The sequence below is a fragment of the Alligator mississippiensis genome, chromosome 12 (assembly GCF_030867095.1).
Source record: "Alligator mississippiensis isolate rAllMis1 chromosome 12, rAllMis1, whole genome shotgun sequence".
Lineage (NCBI taxonomy): Eukaryota > Metazoa > Chordata > Crocodylia > Alligatoridae > Alligator > Alligator mississippiensis.
The window spans coordinates 38,432,443-38,458,588 of NC_081835.1; the positions used below are offsets into that span (position 1 = coordinate 38,432,443).

General features: G+C 48.1%; 1 protein-coding gene across 3 annotated transcripts in view; it reads right to left on the minus strand.

The window, feature by feature from the left end:
• Positions 1-26,146, minus strand: part of LOC102559722 (inter-alpha-trypsin inhibitor heavy chain H3) — a 134,343-nt gene that overhangs the window by 23,771 nt on the left and 84,426 nt on the right. For 2 of the 3 annotated variants that reach the window (XM_059716066.1, XM_059716064.1), the window contains 3 exons: positions 14,266-14,379; positions 12,353-12,557; positions 7,301-7,473 (listed from right to left, as the gene is read on the minus strand). The gene's annotated coding sequence lies outside the window, so the exon portion shown is untranslated. The remainder of the gene's footprint in view (positions 1-7,300; positions 7,474-12,352; positions 12,558-14,265; positions 14,380-26,146) is intronic. The other variant, XM_059716065.1, reaches the window with a different exon arrangement.

Here is a 26,146-nt window from a genome sequence, read left to right on the forward strand (position 1 = left end):
AATTTTTTCAAAGATTTTGCCAAGGATGAAGGTGAGACTGACTGGCCTATAGTTGCCCGGGTCCTCCTTCCTCCCCTTCTTGAAAATGGGGACCACACTGGCCCTTTTCCAGTCCTCTGGGACTTGGCCCATGCACCACGAGCATTCAAATATTCCCGCCAGTGGCTCTGCACTGATGTCGGCCAGTGCCTTCAGCACCCTCGGATGGAGCTCATCCAGGCCTGCCGACTTAAAGGCATCCAATTCTTCCAAGTGACTCTGCACCTTCTCAGGGTCTATGCATGGTAGTCTGGTGCCTTGCTGCTGCCTCTCTACAACCCCAGTGAGTGACTTGTCATGCCCCTCGCTTAGGAACAGTGAGGCAAAGAACTCGTTGAGGAGTTCAGCCTTGTCCCCCCTGTCCGTCACCAATTGTTTCTGTCCATTTAGCAGGGGTCCTATTCCTCCCTGGGCCTTCCTTATACTTCCTATATATCTAAAAAACAATTTCTTGTTGTCCTTTACATGGGACGCCATCCTCAGCTCCATGGTAGCTTTGGCCCATCTAACTGCTTCCCTACAAGCGCAAGCAGAGAAGGTATATTCGTCTTTGGTGATCTCTCCCTGTTTCCACTTTTTATGTGCTCCCAGACGTTTCCCCAGATCCTGGTAAGCACCCCTGATAAACTTATAGGTGGTCACCAGATCACCCCTGAACCTGTGCTTTTCCAGGCTGAAGAGTGCCATAGCTCTCACCCTCTCATCATAAGGTCTGTTTTCCTGACCTCTGATCATGCACGTGGCTCTCCTGTGTACTCTCTCAAGCTTTTCCACATCCTTTTTGAATTGTGGAGCCCAAAACTGGATGCAGTACTCCATCAGGACGAGAGACATGCTCGGGTGGGATGGGCTTCACCTTTCCCCAAAAGGTAAGCATGTGTTCTCTTCTAGATTGGTGGATCTCTTCCAGTGGGCTTTAAACTAGGCTTGTAGGGGGAAGGGGAAGACGAGGGCAGAGGAAGCCTTGGACCAGTAAGCCAAGCATCACCCACAAGAACAGCCCAGCCTAGACTGACGACAAGCAGAACAAATACCCAGAAAACTGGGGCCCAGGCAGTACTGAGATTAGGGGGCCAGTGCACACATTTTCAGGAGGCCTCAAATGCCTCTACACAAACGCTCGTAGTATGGGGAACAAGCAGCAGGAACTTACCCTCCTGCTAGCTGACACCAACCCAGATATAGTGGGGCTCACAGAAATGTGGTGGGACCCAATGCACAACTAGGCAGTGAATATCAAGGGCTATAGGCTGTACAGGAGGGATAGGAGAGGAAGGAAAGGTGGGGGTGTGGCGCTCTACGTCGACGAGGAATACACATTCTCAACAAGTAGCACAAGGTCAGAGGAGGGGCACACTGAAGTGCTCTGGGTTAGAATACAAGGAAGTCGAGGGGAAAGGGACTTAACCGTGGGGGTCTACTACAGACCACCCAACCAAGGGGAAGAGCTAGACCAGGAATTCTTAAGTCAGCTCACCGAGGTAGTTAGGTCAAAGGACGTGCTCATCATCGGTGACCTGAACTTTTCAGACATCTGCTGGAAAGAGCAGTCAGCTAGGTCTAACCGCTCATGTAGGTTCCTAGCCAAGATACAGGACCTCCATCTATCTATCCCCACCAGGGGAGATGCCTTGTAGCACCTGGTCCTGGCCACGGGCGATGACCTGGTGAGGGGACTGCGGGTACTCGACCACCTGGGCAACAGTGATCATCGCCTGCTGGAATTCACCATCCAGAGCAAGGTGGCAAAGGCCTGCAGCAAGGCAGCAGCCCTGGACTTCAGGAGGGCAGATTTCAACAAGGTAAGGAGAATAGTCGGGGAGGCACCGAGGTCCTGGAGGGGAAAGGAGTCGGGTGTCCAAGAAGAGTGGTCATTCCTCAAGGAGACGATCCTCCAAGCCCAAAGGGAGGTAATCCCAACACGGATCAAAGGGGGCAAGAGGGTGCAAAAGCCCCCTTGGCTCACCAAAAGCATATGGGAACATCTAGCTAAAAAGGAGGCGTACACCCAATGGAAGGGAGGGGCCACCACCAGGGAGGACAATACCTCGGTTGCTTGGGGCTGTAGGGGGGCACAGGAAGGCCAAGGCGGAGATGGAACTGGGACTAGCTACCAAGATCAAGGACAACAAGAAGTCCTTTTTTAAATACATAGGGAGCAAAAAGAAGGTACTGGGTAACGCGAGCCTCTGCAAGACATGCTAGGATATCTGGTTTTCGTACCAGACGACAAGGCTAACCTATTTAAGGATTTTTTTGCCTCCATTTTCCTGAGCAGGGACCAGATCAGCCCATCCGCTGGGACCCCCTCAGGCCCCGGGGCAGGCGCACCCAGGCCTAGGGTCAGTGAGGATCTAGTCAGGGAACTTCTGGAGGGACTGGAAGTATTTAAATCAGCTGGTCCTGACGATCTCCACCCCAGAGTGCTGAGGGAATTAGCAGAGGTCATTGTGGGACCCCTGGCACAGCTTTATGAGCACTCGTGGTGCTCTGGTGAGGTGTCAGAGGACAGGAAAAGGGCCAATGTGGTTCCCATTTTCAACAAAAAGGAAGAAGGAGGAGGACCCAGGAAACTATAGGCCAGTTAGTCTTACCTCAATCCTGGGTAAGCTTTTTGAGAGAATTATCCTGGTGCATGTCCGCGAGGGGCCAGCAGAGGAGATTATGCTTAGGGGCAACCAACATGGGTTCATTAGAGGCAGGTCCTGTCAGACCAACCTGGTGGCGTTCTATGACCATGTCACAAAATCCTTGGACGCAGGGGTAGCAGTGGATGTAGTCTTTCTGGACTTTAGGCAGGCCTTCGACAATGTTTCTCACCCCATTCTCATTAAAAAACTAGGGGACTGTGATGCCGACTCCTACACAGTCAAATGGGTCACTAACTGGCTGGAAGGCCGCACTCAGAGAGTGGTGGTGGATGGGTCTTATTCGACCTGGAGGGATGTGGGCATTGGGGTTCTGCAGGGCTCGGTCCTCGAGCCTGCTCTGTTCAACATCTTCATCAGAGACTTGGACGAGGGGGTAAAAAGCACCCTGTTCAAATTCACAGACGACACTAAAATGTGGGGGGAAGTGGGCACGCTAGAAGGGAGGAATAGGCTGCAATCAGACCTTGACAGGTTACAGGGGTGGGTGGATGAGAACAGGATGGGTTTCAATACTGACAAGTACAAGGTACAGCACCTGGGGGGGAAGAACCAGCAGCATACCTACAGGCTGGGAAACTCCTTTCTCATCAGTGCACAGGCAGAAAAGGATCTTGGAGTCATTACTGATGCCAAAATGAACATGGGCCAACAGTGTGGGGACGTGGTCAGGAAGACCAAACACACCTTGTCATGCATCCACAGATGCATTTCAAACAGGTCCAAGGAGGTGATCCTCCCCTTCTATGCGACACTGGTCAGGCCGCAGTTGGAGTACTGCGTCCAGTTCTGGGCGCTGCACTTCAGGAGGGATGTGGACAACATGGAGAGGGTCCAGAGGAGGGCCACTCACATGATGAGGGGGCAGCAGGGCAGGCCCTACGAGGAGAGGCTAAGGGACCTGAACCTGTTCATCCTCCACAAGAGAAGGCTGAGAGGGGATCTAGGGGCCATTTCCAAACTAGTCAGGGGGGACCAGCAGGCACTGGGTGAGTCCCTGTTCCCCTGAGCACTACCAGGAGTGACTAGAAATAACGGCCACAAGCTGGCAGAGGGTAGATTCAGACTAGACATCAGGAGGCACTACTTCACTGTCAGGGCAGCTAGGATCTGGAACCAACTTCCAAGAGAAGTGGTGCTGGCTCCTACCCTGGGGGTCTTTAAGAGGAGGCTAGATGAACACCTTGCTGGGGTCGTTTGACCCCAGTACTCTTTCCTGCCATGGCAGAGGGACAGACTTGATGATCAGTTCAGGTCCCTTCCGACCCTACCTACTATGAAACTATGAAGCTGTGGCCTCACCAAGGCCAAGTACAATGGGAGAATGACCTCCTGGGATTTACTTGAGAAGCATGTATGGATGCAGGCCAGTGTTTTGCTCGCTTTACTAGCCACAGCATCACATGGAAGGCTCATGTTCATCTTCTGGTCAATCATGACCCCCAAGTCCCTTTCATCCGTAGTGCTAACTAGCATAGCACTGCCGAGCCTATAAGCATGCTGCAGGTTTTTCCTCCCAAGGTGGAGAACCTTACATTTTTTGGTGTTAAACACCATCAGGTTCTCATCCTCCCAATTCGTGAGCCTGCCAAGGTCTGCCTGGATCACCCTTTTGTTCTCAGGTGTGGATGCTTTACCCCAGAGTTTGGTGTCATCGACAAACTTGGCCAGTCTGCTTCTGACACCAAGGTCTACAGTATTAATGAAGATATTAAATAATATAGGCCCTAGGACAGAGCCTTGAGGGACCCCACTGGTCACAGCACACCATGACAATTGACTTCCATCAACCCCTCTGGGTTCTACTGTGGAGCCAATTCCCCAGCCAGTGGATCGTGTAGAGGCCAAGGCCACAGTTGGCCACTTTTGCCAAGAGGCGATCATGGGATACCAGATCGAAGGCTTTTTTAGTCAAGATGTATGACATCAATCTCTTCTCCCTTGTTCAGGTGATAGGCCACCTGGTCATAAAAGGAAATAAGATTGGTCAAGCAGGACCTACCCGCAACAAACCCGTGCTGGCTATCCCTCAGGATGTTGCCGTCAGCCAGTCTGTTATGAATGGCCTCTTTGATAATTTTTTCCGAGACCTTCCCTGGGATAGAGGTCAAGCTGATGGGCCTGTAGTTTGCCGGATCCACTTTCCTCCCTTTCTTGAAGACAGGCACCACATTGGTCTTCTTCCAATCTTCGGGCACTTCACCAGAGCACCAGGAGTTCTCAAAGATCCATGCCAGGGGCTGAGCTATAATGCTCCTTGAGTAAACTGGGGTGTAAACTCCTTGAGTACCCAGAGGGTAAGGGATCTCCCTCACCTGGGCCTCCCTATCCCATAGTGGGCAGGTCGGTCCCATGGGACTGGTGAAAGACCAACACAAAGTACCCATTTAGCAAGTCTGCTTTTTCCTGGGCATCAGTTGTCAGTTGTCCCATCTGGTTCAGCAGTGGTCCAATGTTGCCCTTGCTTTTCCTCTGGCTCCCCACATATCTAAAAAAGGACTTTATATTGTCCTTGATATTTGTAGCTAGTTGGAGTTCCGTTGCAGCCTTGGCTTTCCTGGTTTGCTCTCTGCAGATCTGGACCAGTGCAGAGTATTCCTCCTTGGTGGTGGATCCAGTCCTCCATCCTTTGTAGTTCTTTCTTTTAAGAAGCTGGAGGTCAGCTAGTTCCCTGCAGAGCCAAGGGGGCTGCTGTGCCCTTTTGCTGCCTTTCCTCCAAGATGGGATTGACTTTGCTTGTGCAACCAAGATTGCTCCCTTGAGGAGCAACCACTCATCCTGCACTCCCCTCCCCTTTGGGTTGTGCCCCTTTAGGGCCTCACTGACAAGCCTCCTTAGCTTGTCGAAGTCAGTTTTCCTGAAGTCAAGGACTTCTGTATTACTGACTGACTTGCCAGCTTTATGGCAGATGGTGAAGGTGATCAGCTTGTGTTCACTGTCACCCAGCTTCCCTTTGATCGTTAGGTCACTGATTATGTCATCCCTGGTTGCCAGTACCAAGTCAAGCAACGCTTTACCTCTCATTGGTCTGCAGACTTCCTGCATCAGATAGAGCTCATCCACACACAAGAGAAAGCTTTGTGATCGCTCAGATTTGGCCAAGCACTCTTCCCATGAGATGTCTGGGTAGTTGAAGTCTCCCATGACAACCATGCACCTGGAGCATGCAGCCTCAGCCAACTACCTGGTGAACTCCTGGTGATCCTGGGTAGGGAGTCTGTAGTAGTGTCCCCTGCGCTGTGTTCCCCATGGATTTTCACCCAGAGGTTCTCAAGTCATCCACCCTGGGTGTCAATGTTGGCTTACAGGGTCACATAGCTTTCCTTAACATAGAGAGCTACATCCCCACCCCTTTTGTCCACTCTCTCTCTCCTGTACAGGGTATAGCCATCTATACCCGTGGCCTAGTCACAGGTGGAGTCCCACCAGGTCTCCGTTATCCCTATCACATCATAATTATTTGAGTTTAGCAGGAGGACAAGTTTGTCCTGTTTATTCCCCAAGCACCTGGCATTTTTGTATAGGCATGCAAGTGTCCCTTTGGGGCCCCTTGCCTTGCCTATAGTTTGTTCCAGGGCTGGGGCAGGGGTGGGATTCCTTGAGTGCCTTAGCCTGCTGGCTTTGCAAGTGTTACTCAGCAGGCCAGCAGTGGCAGTAGTCCCCCCCCTCCCCTGGCAGGCTTAACTTAAAGCCCTATGGAGCAGGTCAGCCAGTCTGGCTGAGAAGAGCCTCCTCCCCAGTGGGGAGAGGTGGAGGCCGTCCCTTCCCAGCAGCTCACTGCCTCTCTCACCAAAGAGCAGGCTGTGGTCATGGAAGCCAAAGCCTTCCCGATGACACCAGCGCCACAGTCTTTGGTTTCACTACCTGGATCCTCCTCTACCTCCTTGGCCATAGCCTGAGGCTGGGAGGATCGAAGGGAACACCACCTGCACCCCTAACCCCTTAAGTAAGAGTGTGTGTTGTAAAATTCATTATCTTCTACCATCAACAAGATCACTGACCTAACGTAAATGCAAACATTGCCTTCAACCTAACCATGCAAAAACCAGTAATGCTCTCAACATACGATGCACACTATACAAGACATTACAATAGAAAATATGACAGTAGTGTTGTAGATTTAGCTCCAGAATTACTAGTGATTGTCACTAACTTCGCTTTCAGTAGGAAAAAACGTATTAGTGAACATGAAGTAAGAATCACAGCAGACCAAGATATACTTTAACTGGGTATTAGTACGCTTTGGCTGAACAGAAAACAATCGTTATTTCAATGGTGCCTGGAGGGGTACCATGATAACCAAACTGAAAATAGAAGATCCACCTTTAAAAACATTTATACAAATAAGTGACAGCAAATAGGTGATAGGAGGTTTGATTGATAGGAAAAGGGATAAGAAAATAATTAAAATTTGCATGAGCCCAACACCATAAAAATTTGCCCACAGTGTTAATATCTATGAAATCTCATTTAATCAGAACTGTGTGCATACAGACTTACACAGGACTGAATGACTGTATATGTAAAAATATATTCACAAATAATAACTATAATAAATAAATATAACGCCCAAAACAATCCAAACAAAAGGAAGGCTCCATGATAATTCATACCTAATAATCCATGGGTTTGTTCAGACAGTTTATGACTATCCATCACATATAATCCTAGGAAGTCTTGGTGTAAAGGATGTTTCTTCCATACTTGGTGCAAAACAACAACAAATGATGCACCGCCATCCATGAAAAGCACCAGATTCTTTTCCTTATTAATTATAAGAGTTAGTCTGGGGAAAAAAGAAACATTAGTTAAGAAATTTTATTTCTTGAAGTTGTCTGTGCACTGCAACAAAATTACTTGTGATGATGAGAAACAGAAAGGAAACATGACTGTGGGATAGGTTTATTTTTATAGAAATTCCCCATGTTGTGTAAAGAAATGTTTTCACTACACTGACTGAATTCTGCATATGTACCAGCACAAAATATATATATTTGGTGCAGTGTGTACATTTGCACCCACACATATAGTTCTATATTCTCTGTGTGTGTGCATATATACAGCAGTAGATAGGATAGAAAGCAGAGCAGCACATTGGGCAAGGAGCACAGTACAGGGAACAGAAACCAAATAAGCAGGTGCTCCATAGTCTGCACTTCACTGCACTCACATATGTTTGTGTCATTAGAGTAAACCCATTTAATCTTGTTTGTTTTTGATCTTCTAGCTTGCATGTGCAGATGATTCAGGCATCACCATGTTGGCCAGTCTGGATCAGCCTCTCCAGGAAGGTTCTGATGGGGGTTCTGGGTCCATTTCAGAGCATCTGATTACACATAATCTTTCCTTCCATAACCTCAGTTGTGCCCTGTCAGCTGTTGTGTCTAATGGCACAACACTGATTGCAGAACTTTTGTGCTTTAAACCAGCAGTGGGCACAATATAGCTCACAGGCCGAATCCAGCCCACCAATGAATTTTGTCTGGCCCACAGCAGGTGCCTTGGGCCTGCCCAGCCCAAGTGCAGAGGGCAGCCCAGGCTGTGGTGTGTTCAGCCAGTCCTGCCACCCTGCACAGTGGGGTTGGGGTGGCACAGTGGCCAGACTCCACTTCCTGGCAGTCCCAGCTGTCAAAGCACTGGCCTTGGCCCCATTGCCTGGACATCCTGGCCTTTACGCCCAACATCTACCTCTAGGGTCATGACCTATGCAAGCAGGGTGCTCAGCTGGGTGTCCAGGATGGGGCTGTGTGTGGACGAGGAATAGTGTCTAGGAGTGAGGTGGATGGATGGGGTCAGGGAGGCCCCAGGATCTTGTGGGCAGTAACAATGTTGGGCCAGGGCCTGGGGCAGAGCCATGATCTGCTGCCTGCATGGCCCTGGGACAAGTGCAGGTTCCACAGACAGGGGCATTTGGGAAGCAGATCACGCTCTACTCCAGGCCCCAGCCCTGCGCTGTCAATGCTCCAAGATCCCAGCCCTGGACACAGCTACCCACCCTGCCTATGTAGCTCCCAGTCAGTCTCCATGGAGACCTTGGGATCGTGGGGCACTGACAGTGCAGGCCCGTGGCCAAGCCACAATCCACTCCCACACATCTCTGCCCACAGAACCAGTGCCCATCACAGATTGTCACTATCCCCATGATCTCGGGGCCAGGATCCACATGGATAGGGCATGTGGCCAGGTAGACAGGCTGGGGCCATGGGTAGGCAGGCAGCTGTGTCCAGGGCTGGGATCTTCAGGAGGTGGCAACACGAAGCTGGGGCCCAGGGCAGAACCACAATCCACTCCCTGCACGCCACTTCCCACAGAACCCGTGCCTGTTGCAGGGCCCTGCCAGGAATAAATCGCAGCTCTGCCCTAGGCCCTGGCCCCACACTGTCACTGCCCCAAGATTCTGGGGTCTCCCTGGCCATGCCTGACTGTCTTGCTCCCAGATGCCATAGGTGAAAAGCTGTGACCTGTATTTTGGTTGGGTTGGTGTGACGCTGGTTCTTATTGTAGTAATCTGGGAGGTTGCTCAGTGCAAAGGGTAACAGCTGGAAGCCCAGATCCCCATTGATACATCATTCAGAAACAATGAATAGAGCTCTGCAGACCAAAGCAGGTAAAAATTGAAAAGGACCATATTCAGCACCAGGAGAATAAAGTAGACCTCCACAACTGGCTTATTTATAAAAGAAAAATAAGGAGCTGGAATAAGTTTGTAGAGGAGTTTGGATGTTCCATTTGGGATGTGTGGTGTGTAGAGTTGTGTTTGCAATCTCCAGGCTGTAGTACAGAGTGGAAGGTTCCTGAGGGCTGTGGTTTTTGACTGGGCTGTGCTGATGCTCCTCCTGGGACTTAAAAACCCCAAGAAGTTTTTGGCTAGAGGGTTTTGCCCCTCCACTCAAGGTTAGAACTACTGTCCCAGTTGGGATCAGGAAGGAATTTTACCACACAGATTGACATAGACTGTAGGGGTGTTTGGCTTCCTGTGCAGTGGGAGGTATGGTCTGCTTTCTTGGATTTCTTGAGTGTACGTGCCCCATTTGGGATCATAAAAGAATTTCATCCTGCAGTCAGATTGGCATGGCCCTTGGGAGGGTTTGCCCTCCTCTGTAGCAGAGGTATGGTCCTCTTCCTTGGATTTCTTCAGTGTGTTTTTAACAAACCACTTTGTATTCTTCCAGTGGCAGGTCACTGACAGTGCCCTCATCTCCTTTCTTTATCTGTGACAAATTTAAGGATGTTTTTGATATTTTGAGCATTATAGCTGGTACTTGTGCACAAGGATTGTTTGCAATGTTTTTTTAAAATAGACTAAACAAATGCTTGTCTAGGGTAGTTTAGATAAGAATGATCCTACCTTGAGCAGGGGATTGGATTAAGTCCCTTTCAGCCCTACTTTTCTATGGTTAGTTGATCAGCGCTTCCAGACACAGGAGCATGCCTAGAGTTCAGATGCACTCCTGTGGCTGGAAATGCTTACAGGCTGACTGGTACTCCTAGCCATGAGAGCACACTGAAGTTAAAGGAGAACAAGGCCAAGAGCTCTGACCCATGGGAGCACTAGGCTCCCAGCTTGCTACTTGTTGGTGCAGGGGGAATCCAGGATCATTAACTCAGAAATAGGTTGCGATTGGGATCTGATCCCCAGACCTTGCGCATGCATTTGTGGCGTGGCAGGAAGTGCGGCAGTTGGGATTGCAGATCAAATCCCATTGCAACTTTAATTGAATGTCTGCTAGGGGCCTAAATTTTAATAATGAGAAAGCCATCTTATCAAATCAGTGTTTACAGGGGAGAAGGAAAAAAGATGCTTGCTTAATTTGATGGACCTTCTGGGAACTTGCTGAAAAAGAATCTTCTATTGCCTCTAAAACAAAAAGTTTGAGAAACTTTTTTGAATACTGAAGGAGAGTGCAGTTTCTACGAGATAACAGTTAAGAATAAATTTAGAATGAATTCTGAGAAAAAAAAGAGGTGGGGGTGAATCATTAAGCAGGTTACACAGAAGTTGGACGTTGACTATGAAATGAAAAATGCTGCTGGCAAATTGAAGAGAGAAGAAAAGAATGCAAGACTCCCTTGTGGACACTGACTTGAGATAAAAGGAGCACTGTTGAGGGAGGATAAGTATCTGCCTTTATGTGTACCACAGGTGATTGTATATTTCTTTAAATGTTAAATCTGATATTTAATAAATTGGATTAGTTGATAACGTGTTTTTTTAAACTGCTCCAAATTATATTGTGAAAATTTTAAAGAGGTAAAGAAAAGGTGAGAAAAATGTAAGTGGTGAAGTCGATCCAAAATAATCATCTGATTCTCCACTGCTTTGTATCTTGGATACTCATTTATGCCTGCACAAACCTACATATATGCAACTTCCATTCTGATCTGATTCCTTTTAATTCTCATTTTGGATTGGTATAAATTTGTGGCACGCCACAGGTGAGTCCGGTGGAGAGTCAGCCATTAAATGTTTTCTTGATATCTGCTAGAAGTAGAACCATACCTATTACTCTCTATAAATATACTAATATCCATTTCTGAAAAGGTGTTTTTATAACATATATTTTTGTTTCTGACGACTAGAACTGTTACATTTTATATTATGGGCTAAAGCTATCTAATCTCTTTTCACTATTTCATTGTTTTACCCTTGCTCACTCAAACAGTCTCTAAAAGCAAATTTTGCTCACAATAATTATTGTAAATATGCATTAATTTATTATTAATTAGTGTATGGACAGACATGCTTATACCAGTGTAAAAACAGAAAAGACAGATGATGCAAACCCTCAAAACTAAAGTAATTTTGTCCAATCAAGTGAAGAATTATCCCTGCAAAGACCGGGGTAAAGGTCCACTAGTGTAAATTTAGGTAAGGGAAGTGGAGGAGCCAGTTGATCAAGGAAAGCAGGCAAGTAACTGTTTTCCCAGCCTCTAATGCTCAGGCAGAGTAACAGCAGCCCACCTTGGTATAAGCTGCACATCTGTCAATTACATACCCTGATACAATTTATATTAGTACACAAAACTGATGTAAATCACACTGAGGTATGCATTAGTGGGTGCATGTACACGTGCAATTAATGTGAAGGGATACACTCTGAAGCTGTTTGAGCCTGAGCACACTGCTTCTGGGTGCAGCATCTACACATGCCTGAGCAGGGGTGGAGCAGGCCTGGGCTGGCAGCGAACTCCATGAGTCAGCCCTGGGACCTGGGTTGTGGAGGGGCTGGCTGGGACATGTGTGGAGCGATGTGGCTAGGCAGCAGGCAGGAACCTGCCCCCTGTTGCCTGGACTAACTGGGTGCAGTTTAAATGTGCATTTAAACTTCAGGTAATAACTCTGCCAAAAGAAAGCACTGTTTCTGACAGCAGTATCTTATGGCAGAGTTAATTAATTTACTGCACCCTAACACCAGCAAGCATGTACACAGTGACAGTTAACTGTGAAGCTAATTAGTCTACTCCGCAGTAAAGCGCATGTGCGGATGCACCCAGTTTGTCCACATCAAATCTTGTACAATTTGAACAAATATTAGATTTTTTCTCTCTCTCTTGCATTTTCATGCAATATAAATTTTGAAAGCATTTTACTCTTAAGCAACCCATCATGTTTTAATCATATGAAAATTCCTTTATGAGTCTGTTATTTTTTTTATATACTTTACCCTTCTTGTTGCAGGTTGACTGTATTAAGCCAAGTGAAAACTGACTTTTCATTGCCATTCTGAAGGGTGATTTTCTCAGGAGTTACTGCTAGTTTTAAATCTAGATGCTTATTTGCAATCCCAAGTTTTCCAAAATAGGTGTTTTGGATCTTTGCCTCATTGCTTGTCCTTTTATCTCCAATAAGCTGTCCATTGACAGTGATACCTAATACAAAAAATAAGAGCATTCTGTTCTACAAATAGAATCTGATCAATAGATATGAAGGAATAACATAGAAAGAAACAAAATCTTGAGGAAACAAAATGGAAGTTCCAAATCATACCAGAAGTATGTCCTATAATTATGTAAAGCAATGGCAAGTCTGTTGAATGTGAACTTACTTTAATGGTTAATTCCACTAGGCACATAAAATAAGGGCCCTGGCACAAGTTACCTTAAAAACATCTTAAAGGCATTTAAAATGAAAGTGGTCATTAGTTAAGGGGCGTTAAACTACCATTAGTACCCTCTAAATGTTTTAAAAATAACCCATTCAAATGGAGGTTTATCTTGGAAATATTTTCCCTATGCAATTCCAGGGTATTGTTTGAATGGTCAGGGGAGGTAAAATGCTTTATTTTCATTCCATCAGCATCCCAGGGTGCACAGCTCTCAGCTGCTTTAACCCTTCCTACCCTCCAGAACTCTAGTGGTTCTACTCCCCCACCTTCTGCTAAGAGCAACTGCTCTGAGATTAACTGCAGAGAAACCATAGAGCTGGGGAAGCCTGCTTCCCCCAGCTGCATGCTCTGGCTGCTCCATTTCAGTCCCAGCACAGAGCCCAGGGAAGGCTGCTTCTCCGGGGCTCTGTGCTCTGGCACCGGAGCTCTGACTCTGTGCTCTGGCCCCAGAGCTCTGGCTCTGTTCCCTAGGCTCTGCTCTAAGCAGGGAACAGCCTCATCGGTTTTAGATGGAGTACAGACCCAGAGAAGCAGACTCCCTGAGGCTGTGCACTAGGGCTGTAACTAACGCAGGTGCTGGGAGAGCATCTTAACAACTGCTGGATCTTGGTGCTGAACCCAGCCCCAGGGTCTTGCACCAGGCCAGGATAGCTGCCCCCCTCCCCCCCTCAACATGCCAGGATAGCTGCCGCCCTCCCCCCCAGCCAGCATGACCCCTGCTGCCCCTTACCTCACTCCAACCCATTCCCAATTCACCAAGACACATCCAAGATTTTAATCCTTTAACTTTTTTAAATCTTTTTTCACTTCTTTCTATTCATTCCCACTTGCCCCTCCCCCTTCAAACACTTTTTCAAGATTTGTCCCCTCCCTCCTCACTTTCTGCTCTGGTTGGACTTGTGCTAGAGGTGGAGGGAGGGCAGACCTCATGTTGGTTTCTCTGCCTCCCAGTTAGGTGCCACCCACCCCCTCTCTCCCACCACAGGGGAAGAATAGAGTCTAGTCTACTCCCTGTTTCCCAGCCCTCTAGTGGCAAGTCACAGTCATGCAGGTCTGAAACTACATGAAGCCTTTGCCTAAGACTGTTCTAAAAATGTGGTAATTTTATGACGTCACAACATTCCACAGATTTCTGACATTATATAGATAATCTGTGCCAAAGCCCTAAGATTCTTTTTGTATTTGTATTTTATCAGTTTTTGTGTTGAGGGGGAAAAGTTTGTGAGTTGTTATTCTCAATCACTGATTTTAAGGCTATTATACACGTTAATTTTGCTCCTAAAAGTAAACACATTTACATAAACAGTAGAAGTGATCTAGTCTTCCTTTGTTGCAGCTCTGCAACTCTTATTAGTGATAATAAAAGTTGCAAGTTCCCACTGTACCAAAAAAGGGAAAGACCTATAAATCCAAGGTGCTAAAATTATGTAAATATTCTGTTTACTGTATTTAAAGAATAAAAAAAACCTCACCTGTAACTGGGTCCTTTATTAAATTTAAAACTGCACCTGGGTTTTCATTGATATTAAAACAAAGAGCATCTTCTTTCTGTGGCACTGATATAATGAAGTGCGGATCTCCATCAACTGTAAATTATAATGACTAGCATTTATGGCTGCACGTGCTCAAAGTTCTTTGCAAACATTCATTAATCAAACATTACAATATCTCTTAGATGACTTACACTATCCCTTTAATAGACTGACTTAAATCATAGTGAAATAGTGATTCCAGAATGAAAGAAGAGTCATGTTTAGCAGTGGCTAAATCATATTTTCTTGGTGTGTAGAGATGACAGTGGAAAAAAATTGGAACTCACTGAAATTATATAAAGATACTGAATCTTCCAGGGGTGTCAGCAAAACGATTTTGCTATGATCTATGTCCGGTAACAAGACAATTTTGTTTTGGAAAGATATTATTCTAATACAAAAGTTCCTTAGACTTAAACAAAAGAAAACAGCTGTGCTTCATGTTTTAGTTAATAAATTATTTGATTCCTCAAGTTATTACCATAGATAGAACAATATCAAAACCGACCCTTTTAACAAAGACATCTTTTAACAAAACCAGACATCTTTTAACAAAGATGTTAAATTGTTCAGCAGTGGAAGACTTGGATAAAGAGAACCTGGACACAATACCCATTGTTTTTCCAAACTGAAACCCAACCTACCTTCTTAAAAAAACCTGAATAATCCTGTTTTTCCCCATCTTTAAGTACAATATCTTACATGGAATTATGGATGAATTAAAGCTGTGTAAAATTAGTATAATACACCCCATTAGTCTGGTGTACTGCCAAGAAAGAAGCAGTAGATTGGAAAGCTCTATATGTTTACTCATAGATTTGACAGTGTTATAATATTTTCTGAATATGAATCCTTTACGTTTTCTAAGACAATACAAAAACACTACAGTACAATTTCTAAAAGTAGGCACAGTCATGTGACAGGCACACCTAAGGACAAGTTTCATACAGCTTAGTCCTATGCCCAAGATATCAATTCACAAAAATCCTATCATCCTTAGTTTCTCAAGGCCCCATAGGAACCTGATCTTTTCCCAGGAAACCTACTGAGGTGCCTAAAGTTAAACTGCTTTGTATGCTCGGAGACAATGACTTCTTACCTGGCCCGAATAGTTAGGTGTTTCTATCTCACCTAAGGATGTTTGTGATTCACAAACTAGGTATTCGTAAATTCTTGGAGGGGTCTCATTCTGGCACCATGAATCCTGCTTCCCTTTTAGCACAGCGATCTGGTTTCAACTGGAAGGCTGGAGGGTTGTCATGTCCCTAGCCTCGCCAGCCTATTGGCTGGTGGTTAGGGAACTCCTCTAGAAAGTGGGAGCTGTGGTGTTGTATCACCATATACCTATGTCCCTTTGTCAAACTTGGCCTAAGCCCTTAGCTTTGATTAAGTAACTTATAAAAACAAGGCTGTCAATAAAAGCTGCTGGTGAGAGCAGGAGCGAAGTGAGCACCCTTGGAGCAGAGAACAGGAAAGTAAGGATTATTGTCATGTTTAGACATAGTTATTATATACAAATGTATATTCTTTTCCTGGGTGTACAGGCTATCAGAACTTTCATTAACTTTCATTATTTATTTTACTACAACCCCAAATATGTATATTTAATAGTGCATATTTGAGGAGTTAGTTCATAATAACGATGCTGATGCATAAAAAGGCATACACTGTATTTGCTATATTTAGTTCTAAATAGAAGTAACCTTAGTTAGACGGATTGCCTTCACAGAAGATACATAGTGCTGTTGGTGTGGGATTTCTTTATCCAAAGTTATTTGAAAGCTTTTAATTGGTGCTAGCAATTTACCATTAATAATGCCAAAAGGGAAATATAGAAAAGTGTGCTAGTGTGTACAACCCATGGTAAAATTATTTTTATTGACCATGTGAGAAGCAGGTTCCATTTGAGAAAAAAAATTCAGATCCAGCAACTTGTTAAGATTAACAACCATTAACTGCTTAGCTACAAAAAGTTAAAAACATACAAACTCTTGACAAAAGCCTAGTTCTGCAGAACCTAACAATTTTGCTACTGACCTCTGAAGACCTATGGTGTGTGACATTATTCCCTGGAACAGACTTAGCATTCCATCTTTTTGTGGGTCATGGAAAAAGCTGTTAAATCAGCATGCTCCAGATGAATCAACTGTAAGGGAAAACTAATTTTGATATAGTCCTCAATTCTACAATTGAAGAATGTTGTTATATTAAGAAAGTCATAGGTTGATAGCTGTAGATGAGACTATAGATGACTGTAGCTGATATATAACCAGTTTGATAGTTGGGAAAACTCACTGTTGAACCTGGCAAACCTCACCTTTGGGTTCAAAGTGTTAGAGAAGAAAAATCATGCAATGCTAGCACATTTTGTGAATCTCTCTTTGGCCCCCTCTACATGTTACAGGTATTGCACAATTAACTGGTTAATTGAACAATTACCTGGGCTAGGGACAGACATTCAAAAAGGCTGAGCCTGAATTGATTAAATCTTTGCAGGTTAGTCTAACCTGCAAAGATTGAACTGATTTGCAAGTTTATAAACATTCACTTTTAAATCAGGAAATGCAGGCACATGCCTGCAGTGGATCAGGCTAGAAGCCAGAGGGCACTAGAGCAAGCTCCCCCCCCCCCTTCCCTTCCATAATGCTGAGCTGAGGAGGGGTGTGGCCAGGGCCTGGCAGGAGGCTATGATTAGGGGGGGATTTAAACTCCCAGCCTTGCCTACACAGTCTCCAGCTGACAGGGCTCCCAGCCACTGGGGTGCACCATGTCCAGTGTAAAACCCTCAAGGCCCTAGGGATTCTGGCAGCCATGATACCCAGGGTCCAGGAGTTTCCCATACCCCCGAGCCCCAAGGATCTTAGCAGCTGCAATCCCCAGGGTCTGGAGGATTGCAGTGATCCTCTGTCCCCAGGGGTTTCCCATACCATCGGGGTGCAGGGATCGCCCTGCAGTGATCCTCTGGCCCATGGGGTTTCCCCACACCTCCAGGCGGGGATCACCCCTGTCGTGATCCTCCAACCCTGGGGGTTTTCCCATACCCCCAGCGGGGTGGGGGGAGATCACTGCAGCAGTGATCCTCCAGCCCTGGGGTTGTGTGGGGCAGCCCTGAGGCTAGAAGCCCCTCAACAGGGAGCTTGCTGGTGCAGGGCTTGCTCCCCCTGCACCAGCAATAAGGCACGATGGGATCTAATGCACGATCCCATAATTGCACCTCTTATCATGGACGTGTGGCATGGCAGGAGGCACAATTATGTGAATCACACATTAGACTGCATTGCGCCTTTAGCTTAATGTGTAGAAGGGGCCTTTATGTTTGCTGCAGCCTAACCAAAAGACCTAATTACTGAGTCTAGCAGACAACTCTGACAGAAAGTACTATAAACAACATGGGGAGGACCCCATATCAATACTCACTCTCAAACTGAAAATCATTATCAAATTCTTTCTATACCAGCTTCAGGAAAAGCTGCTTGCATTAATCCCACTCTCTGACCTCAAGATTATTTTATATGTTCTCAAAGATTTACAAATAAGGTAACCCTGGAAGACCCACCACATCCACCTGTGCTATTCTTACTGAAAAGCTATTAGGATTCACAGAAACCATCCTGAAGCCACTTAAGTTGCAGCAAGATAAGACCGAGGGGGAATTGAATAGCAGCCTTCAACTCAATGCAGGAGGGTTGCAAAGGGGATGGAGCTGGACTGTTCTCAGTGGGGGCAGACAACAGAACAAGGAGCAATGGGCTCAAGATGTAGCAAGGGAAGTTGAGGTTGGATATTAGGAAAAACTTTCTCACTAGGAGGGTGGTGAAGCACTGGAACAGGCTACCTAGAGAGGTTGTGGGGTCTCCATCCTTAGAGGTTTTTAAGGCCTGGCTTGACAAAGCCCTGGATGGGATGATCTAGTTGGGGATGGTCCCGCTTTTAGCAGGGGGTTGGACTAGATGACCTCCTGAAGTCCCTTCCAACCCTAATTTTCTATGATTCTATGACTTGTAAGTTGTAAGAATAAGAAGTTTTCTATAAGACCCAACACTTCCTCAATAAGGTCTGGAACATCAACCAGCTGTCCAGGAAGGCCATACTTGTAACCATCGATGTCAACATCTACACTAATATCCCATGCCATGGAGGCATACCTGCCTGCCTGAAATACCTAGACGAGCATGGACTACATTCAGAGCTGCAATTACAACATGTTGCACAAATCATCCACTTCATCCTCAGCCACAACAACGTACCTTTCAACAATCTCAATTTTCAACTTTCTCCAAACCATGGGCACAGTTATAGGTACAAAGATGGGCCCCCAAAATGACAACTTCTTTATAAGCCACCTGGAGGATGACATTTTACAAATTGTACCACCAAACTGGCATTATATAGGTAACTGTTGATCCTCCAGATCAAGGAGGTACAGCTTGGAAGAGGTACAGCCAGGTGCCTGATGAATCCACCAGTGGCTGACAAGTCCAAGTTGACAGCAACACAGCTTGTTACAAGTTTCCAACATGTGAGTCACTTTATTTCATTTTAGCCAGGATAGATTGGGTTGGGGCATAGCTTTTTTGGCACAACTTTTCTAGGGTCTTCCTCCAGAAAGGCAAGCAGGCCACCCTTGAATAGGGCTGCTTGGATGTCTTGGTAGCTGCCTCAGGCTATTTATGCCCTTTACGGAGTCCTGAGACCATCACATCAACAGTTTTTATGTGTACACCTAGGCAAGAATATGGAGGAGTGGAGGTTGCCTTAGACCTACCATCCTCCCTTCAGACCATTGATACAAAGGCCAAACCAAATCCAGATGCTCAGTTTCTTGATGGTTGTAGCTTCTGCCAGAGAACAACGCATAAGAGATGCTGCTGACTGCCTAACACCTCAGCAAGGGCATGTTTCTGTCAGGGTGAGGCCCCTTTACCTTACTTCAACCAAGGAATATCCACAAGGCAGCGAGGGCTACAATTTTGAGACATCCTGTGGCACCCTCATTGGGCAATGTGAGTATCTCCCTGCTCCTTGAGCCAGGCCCCTGACTCACCAGCCATGACTTGATGGAACTGTAACAGAAAGGAGGGGTTCTGTGGTGTTCCTCCCCCGGCCCAGAGATGGCAATACTCACTGGCTCATCGCAGTTGCTCCTGGGGCTCCAGCTCCCCTACACCCCAACCACTTGCCAACCTTGAGGATCTTTGTGCCACCATCTCAGGGGCCAGGAGCATCCCCACACACACATGTGCCCCCTTACCTGACCGGCGGGGGCAGCAGCAGCTGATCCCTCTAAGGTAAGTGGAGCAGAGGGAGCTGGCACAGCTGAGCCAGATCTGGAGGGGAAGCCCCCTGGATCCCTTTTAGCTGAGCTGGCAGGGAGCCACATTCCCAAAACATGTGCGCGAACAGAGCATGCAAACAGGCGCGCCCTGTAAGGGTGTGCTGGTGTTTGCACCAGTGTTCACGCAGGCAGACAAGCAGGAGGGGCCAGGAGGAAGTCTTTGGCAAGGAAAAGGTGAAGGCAACACACCAAAAAAAAAGAAATGGTATCAATGCAGAGTGCTGCTAGGGCCCCTGGCCAGGGGGCACTGCCTACCCGGGGCTTCTCTGAGGCCTCCACCCAGATGGAGCCCATGGGGGAGCTGGCGTCGTCCTACCCTCTGGCCTGTGTGGGATGCCCAGCAGGGCCGGGGGGGGGACAGGGAATGGGAGCCCCCACACCTGTCCTGCAGGTGTCCATCTTAGGGCCTTGGAGGGGCAGGTAAGGGAGCTCCAGGAGGAGGTTAGCAGTCTGAAGGGGGGATCAGAGAAGCAGAGGATGAAATTGACAGGTATTTCCTTTCCCTGCAGGGCCATGCACCAAAGAGAGAAGCACCCCAGGAGGTGCCCTCCACAGCAGAATGGCAGAAGTTTCCCCCACCAGAGCCAGGGCTGCTCGCAGCAGTGCAGTACCAGTTCCCCAGTCCAGCTGGGGAACAGGTATGAGGCCCTGGTGACACTGGAGGAAGAGGAGGGAGAGGAGGAAACCTCTGGAGAGGAGGCCAGTCCATGCACAGAACAGACTGAAGGAGGCAAGCTGACCCAGAGGAAGAGACACCAAGTGCTCTTCATAGGTGACTCCATCCTGAGAGGTACAGAAGGTCCCATCTGTCGCCAGGATCCCTTGACACGTGAGGTCTCCTGTCTACCTGGAGCGAGGATTCAGGATGTGATGGAGATGATCCCAGACATTATCTGGCCCACTGATAACTACCCCATGATCCTAATCCATGTGGGCACTAATGATGTGGCCAGGAGCAGCCCAGATTGCCTGATGATGGACTACCAAACTCAGTGAGGCAAGCTGGAGACAGGGGCACAGGTGATCTCATCTGTCCTTCCAGTGAGTGGACGTGGACGACGCCATGGGACCTGCATCAGAGAGGTCAACTTGGGGCTTTAGAAATGGTGTCTCAAGGCAGGCTTTGGCTTTTTGGACCATCCCCATGCCATAGGACAAGAGACATGCTCGGGTGGGATGGGCTTCACCTCTCCCCCAAAGGTAAGCACGTGTTCTCTTTCAGGTTGGCTGTTCTCCTCCATCGGATTTAAACTAGGCTTGTCAGGGGAAAGGGAGGATGCGGATGGAGGGAGCCACAGAACACCGAACCAAGAGTCACCCACAAGAACAGCCCAGCCAAGACAGGCGATGAGCACAAGAAATACCCAGGTAAGAGACAGGGGCCCGGACAGCCCTGAGGTTATGGGGGGGCGATGCATGCACCTTCAGGAGGCCTTAAATGCCTCTACACTATTGCTCATAGTATGGGGAACAAGCAGGAGGAACTTGCCCTCCTGCTAGCTAACACAAACCCAGACATAGTGGGGCTCACTGAAACTTGGTGGGATCTAATGCATGACTGGGCAGTGAACAACGAGGGCTATAGGCTGTACAGGAGAGATTGGAGAGGAAGGAAAGGTGGGGGTGTGGTGCTCTATGTCAAGGATGAATACACATCCTCAACAAGTAGCACAAGGTCAGAGGAGGGGCACACTGAAGTGCTCTGGGTCAGAATGCAAGGGGGTTGGGGGGAAAGGGACTTAACAGTGGGTGTCTACTACAGGCCACCCAGCAAGGGAGAAGAACTCTCAGGTCAGCTTGCAGAGGCAGTTAAGTCAAAGGACGTGGTCATCATGGGTGACCTAAACTATCCGGGCATCTGCTGGGAAGAGCAGTCAGCTAGGTCTGACCGCTCACATAGGTTTCTAGCTGAGTTACAGGACCTCCATCTGCACAGTCCCACCAGGGGAAATGCATTGTTGGACCTGGTCCTGGCCACAAGCAATGACCTGGTGAGGGGACTGCAGGTGCTCGACCACCTGGGTGATAGCGATCATCGCCTACTGGAATTCACTATCTAGCGCAGTGTGTTAAAGGCCTGCAACAAGGCAGCAGCCCTGGACTTTAGGAGGGTGGATTTCAATGAGGTAAGGAGACTAGTCAGGGAGGCTCTGAGGTCCTGGAGGGGAGAGGAGTTGGGAGCCCAAGAAGAGTGGTCGTTCCTTAATGAGACAATCCTCCAAGCCCAAAGAGTGACACTCCCAATACAGATCAGAGGGGCAAGAGTGCTCAAAAGCCCCCATGGCTCACCAAAAGCATCCAGGAATGTCTCAAAGCTAAAAAGGAAGCATACACCCAATCGAAGGAAGGGGCCATCAGCAGGGAGGATTATACCTCCTTTGCTCGAGATTGTAGTCGGGCTGTTAGGAAGGCTAAGGCGGAGATGGAACTGGGACTAGCAACCCGGATCAAGGATAACAAGAAGTCCTTTTTTAAATACATAGGGGGTAAAAAGAAGGTACCGGGTAACTAGGGGCCTCTGCAAGACACACTAGGAAATCTGGTGGTCACACCAGATGACAAAGCTAATCTCTTTAACAATTTCTTTGCCTCCATTTTTCTGAGCAGGAACCAAGTCATCCCCCCCACTGGGATCCCCAGTGGTCCCAGGGAAGGCACAGCCAGGCCCAGGGTCAGTGAGGACCTAATCAGGGAACTTCTGGAGGGACTAGATGTGTTCAAATCAGCAGGTCCTGACGACCTCCACCCCAGAGGGAATTAGCAGAGGTCATTGCGGGACCCCTGGCACAGCTTTACGAGCACTCATAGTGCTCTGGTGAGGTAACAGAGGACTGGAAAAGGGCCAATGTGGTCCCCATTTTCAAAAAAGGGAGGAAGGAGGACCCAGGAACTATAGGCCCAGTAGTCTTACCTTGGTCCTGGGGAAGCTCTTTGAGAAAATCATGCAGGAGCACATCTGCGAGGGACCAGCAGGGGAGATTATGCTCAGGGGCAACCAACATCAGTTCATTAGAGGCAGGTCCTGTCAGACCAACCTGGTGGCCTTCTACAACCAGGTCACAAAATCCTTAGATGCAGGTATCATGGTGGACGTAGTCTTTCTGGAGTTTCGGAAGGCTTTTGACACTGTCTCTCACCCCCCATTCTCATTAAAAAATTAGACGACTGTGGTGTCAGTGCCTGCACAGTCAGATGGGTCGCAAATTGGCTGAAGGGCCACACCCAGAGACTGGTGGTGGATGGGTCATTTTCAACCTGGAGAGATGTGGGCAGTGGGGTTCCCCAGGGCTCGGTCCTCAGTCCCACACTGTTCAACATCATCAGCGACTTGGAAGAAGGGGTGAAAAGCACCTTGTTCAAATTCGTGGATGACATTAAGATGTGGGGAGAAGTGAGCATGCTAGAGGAGAGGAACAGGCTGCAATTAGATCTGGACAGGTTACAGGGGTGGGTGGATGAGAACAGGATGGGTTTCAATACTGACAAATGTAAGGTATTGCACCTGGGGAGAAAGAACCAGCAGCATACCTACAGCCTGGGGAACTCCCTTCTCGTCAGTGCAGAGGCAGAAAAGGAGTCATTACTGACTCCAAGATGAACATGGGCCAACAATGTGAGGACGCAGTCAGAAAGGCTAACTGCACCTTGTCATGCATCCATAGATGCATCACAAGCAGGTCCAAGGAGGTGATCCTCCCCCTCTATGTGACATTGGTCAGGCCGCAGTTGAAGTACTGCATCCAGTTCTGGGTGCTGCACTTCAGGAGGGATGTGGACAACATGGAGAGGGTCCAGAGGAGGGTCACTCACATGATCAGGGGGCAGCAAGGCAGGCCCTATGAGGGGAGGCTAAGGGACCTGAACCTGCTCAGCCTCCACAAGAGAAGGCTGATAAGGGATCTGGTGGCCATCTATAAACTGTCCAAGGGGGACCAGCAGGCAATGGGAGAGTCCCTGTTCCCCCAAACACTACCAGGAGCAACAAGGAATAATGGACATAAGTTGACAGAGAGTAGATTCAGGCTAGATATCAGGAGGCACTACTTCACAGTCAGGGCAGCTAGGATCTGGAAACAACTTCCAAGGGAAGTGGTGCTCGCTCCTACCCTGGGGGTCCTCAAAAGGAGGATAGATAGACACCTAGCCAGGGTCATTTGACCCCAGCATTCTTTCCTGCCCATGGCAGGGTGTCAGACTTAATGATCTGCTCAGGTCCCTTCTGACCCTACTAACTATGAAACCACCCCTACTCCTGGCTTCGACTCCTCAAATGCCCCTGATGGGTCTCCACCTCATCGGCATCTGCTGGGAGTGCAGGCTTGGAGTTTCAGCCTGCCCTTCCCTCTTACTCCTTGGCTCGGCTCTGTCCCCATGCTGCACCTGGGTCTGTGGTGCCTCCCACAGGCTTGGAGGGGGCTATGCCCATTATATGCCCTGCAGTGTTGGCTGGCCATGGGCCTCCACCCCAGAGGCTAAGGGTTGGGAAGCCTTGGTTGGCTTCCTGCTCTTGCCATCACTCATTCGCGGTGGGGCAGAGTTGTGGGAGTAGTCTTGACCTGGCACCCCGCCTCCTGTTTTCCCACCCGCACCCAGCTTCCACCAGGGTTTTTAAATCTCCCGTGGTGGCAGTCACAGCTGATATCATCAGTCAGCCACAGCCCAGCTTGATTGACAGCTGCTTGAAGAGCTGGCACAGTGCCGGCTCATGCTGCTCCTTCCCTGTCCCGGCCTGCCTCCCAGGTAAGTTTTCTATGGTGCTGGGGTCCCTGGGCCCTCCTCTGGGAGCATCAGGGTCTGTCCCCAGCAGTTCCAGCCCCTGAGAGCAGCCCCCACCACCACACATCCTATACTCACCTTACTCAGGAGGTTGCAATATTGTGGTATTTTATGGGAGCTACACTACCACAATTAGTTCCACCACGTTGCCACCAGGCCCTCTAGTTGGATGCAGTTTATGGTCATACCCAGGACCCACTGGCACTATACCTGCATTATATAGATGATATTTTCATCACCTAGTTTGAACACTTAGAATTGCTTAAAGACTTCTATACCACAGGTTCCACATCTACCACTCTTCAATCAAATTCTTGTTGGAATATTCCTGCAATTACATCAACTTTCTAGACACCATGATCCACATCCAGGATAGCACCCTTTGCTCCATTACTGAGAAGGGGAAAAAAACCCCAGGGCCTGCTGGCCAACCAAGCCCCTAGGGACAGATTTGATGATGGAAGTGACCATCCATCACTTCCATCATCAAAGTAAACACTCACCACAAAACCAATGTTGAGGCAGGATCAGGGATGGGAGGATTGCACAAAAGCACTGCAGGACCCAGAAGCAGTGAGCCACCCTGAGGCTGAGCTAGAAAGCTGAATCAGGAAACACCTGTGACAGCTGAGGGAGGTAGGTGACCAGCAGGGGGCAGGGCTGAGGAGATATATACACATCGGCCCTGAGCCAGAAATGGGCAGTATGGCACTGGAGGCTGAAGGGGAAGGAGCCCTGCATCAGACTACTTGCAGAGGATGGCCTGAGAGACATCCAGGATGTCTCTCAGACCATCCTGGATGGACTGGCCGATGTCAACATCTTAAGGGATAGCCAGCACAGGTTTGTTGCAGGTAGGTCTTGCTTGACCAGTCTCATTTCCTTCTACGACCAGGTGACCTATCACCTGGACAAGGGAGAAGAGATTTATGTCATATATCTTGACTTCAAAAAAGCCTTCGATCTGGTTTCCCATGATCGCCTCTTGGAGAAACTGACCAATTGTCGCCTTGGGTCCTCCACGATCCACTGGCTGGAAAATTGGCTCCGGGGTCAGACCCAGAGGGTAGTAATTGATGGAAGTCACTCATCGTGGTGTCCTGTGACCAGTGGGGTCCCCCAAGGTTCTGTCCTTGGACCCATACTGTTCAACATCTTCATTAATGATGTGGACACTGGAGTCAGAAGCAGACTGGCCAAGTTCGCCGATGACACCAAACTTTGGGGCAAAGCATCCACACCAGAAGACAGGCGGGTGATCCAGGCTGACCTGGACAGGCTCAGCAAGTGGGCGGACAAGACTCTGATGGTGTTCAATGCCGATAAATGCAAGGTTCTCCACCTTGGGGAAAAAAACCTGCAGCATCCTTATAGGCTCGGCAGTGCTATGTTAGCTAGCACTATGGAAGAAAGAGACTTGGGGGTCATCATTGACCACAAGATGAACATGAGCCTGCAATGCGACGCGGCGGCTAGTAAAGCAACCAAAACGCTGGCTTGCATCCATAGATGCTTCTCAAGCAAATCCCGGGACGTCATTCTCCCCCTGTACTCGGCATTAGTGAGGCCGCAGCTGGAGTACTGCATCCAGTTTTGGGCTCCACAATTCAAAAAGGATGAGGAGAAGCTTGAGAGAGTCCAGAGAAGAACCACGCGCATGATCAGAGGTCAGGGAAGCAGACCCTACGATGACAGGCTGAGAGCCCTGGG